This window comes from Galeopterus variegatus, unplaced genomic scaffold, assembly GCF_000696425.1.
Source record: "Galeopterus variegatus unplaced genomic scaffold, G_variegatus-3.0.2 Scaffold18132, whole genome shotgun sequence".
Taxonomy (NCBI): Eukaryota; Metazoa; Chordata; class Mammalia; order Dermoptera; family Cynocephalidae; genus Galeopterus; species Galeopterus variegatus.
Window position 1 is genome coordinate 4,393 of NW_007744243.1, and position 1,585 is coordinate 5,977.

The 1,585-nt window shown below is 42.3% G+C and overlaps 1 pseudogene; it reads right to left on the minus strand.

The window, feature by feature from the left end:
* Nucleotides 1-1,212: 1,212 nt before the first annotated feature.
* Nucleotides 1,213-1,585, minus strand: part of LOC103582842 — a 3,330-nt pseudogene continuing 2,957 nt past the window's right edge.

Here is a 1,585-nt window from a genome sequence, read left to right on the forward strand (position 1 = left end):
TCTCCTTAATCAAAAGTTACATTCTTATGATAAAATCTAAGTACAATTATCTCTAAAGTTTCTCCCAACAGACAGTTCGCACCTAGCAAATATTTTTTTTCACATCTTTTCCTTCAGTAATTCTTAAAATCTCTTAACAGTATCAGTATGACAACTACCTAAAATTATTAAAGTATAGAATCGCACACCTAAGCAGTGATTAGAGTTGATTGATGGGCTTTTGCCCTCTGGTTATAGGCTGTGGCCTCCTACTCAAGGGCTTTTGCACCAATATGTATTTACCTAAAAACTCTATTCTAAAAATCAAATGAGAATCAACATTATTTAATCAGAATTGATTAAATGGGCTTTTACCCTCTATCTGTAGACTTTGGTCTCTTATCCAAGGGCTTTTGCCTTCTATGCATTTGCCTAAAAGCCCTATTCTAAAATCAAATGAGAATCAAGATTTCTAACCCACCACAGCGCCTCTTAGGCACTTTCATATCCCAAGTTACCTCATTTAATCCTCACCACAAGCCCAGAAGGTAGGTATGATTTCACCTATTTTACAAATGAGGAAATCGAGGCCCAGGCAGAGGGAAAGCAACGTACCCAAGCCCATGAAACAAGCCAAGTAGCAGGGCCCAGGTGTTTCTGACTCCAAAGGCTGATCCAAACTGCCTTCCTCTGTCTTGCATTTGTAACTAAAACCTCACATTTTCCAGGGAGCTGACATTTGCCTACTTCCTCAGTCACCAGCTCCCCTGGGCAGTGATGAAGGAAGTTTCCCTGTCATCCCACAATATTCCCTTTTGTGCTGGGGCAAGCTGGTTACAAACGTTTAACAGTGGCAAAGGGCACTGAGACTGAGTGTTCCCTCCACCTTTGCTCCCTCCAAATCAGTGTCTGTCACAGTAAGTCAACCTGGATAAAGGCAGGAGTCACAGCAAAAGCGGCACTTCAGACACCAAATGCAGCTTTTCCACACAACGCTCCTTCCCAAAGCTTTTTAATATTGTTGAGAAAACTTACAGAAAATCAAACCAAGTTTTCTTTTTTTACAAAATGAAAGGAAAAATGTGTAGGTTTGTTTTTCTTGTTTGCTGAGAGACCAAATGTTGCTAATGCAAGCCCCAGCAAAGGTGCGGGTCAACCCAAAGCTGAACGAAGAGCTCATCTTCAACATAGCTTTCAAGACAAGATGAGACGATGGACAATCAATCCTCTTCTTCAAACTGGCCTGTCTGCTTTAACAGTGTCACTTTGCTGTTCACTGCTGTTATCTTGTAGATCCTGGAGTCCATTTCTCATCTGCTCCAAGTTCCCGTTTACCAGTGCGGTCACTGTCAATGTGGCCATGCTTGTGTATTTCTTCTGGCAACTCCTCTCTCTCATTTTCTCTCTCTTCCTTTCCCTCCTCCTCTTCACCATCCTTCCTCCTCCTACTTGTCCTCTTCTGAATCCACTAAAACCATGAAATCACCCATGTCTTGTCCCCTGAAAGTGTTTCCTACTTTCCAGCAGAAGTCAGCAATGCAGCATAAGTCCAAGATAATGGCCAATCCCAGCAAATGGAGGCTGACAATGATTCCCACAATTCCCC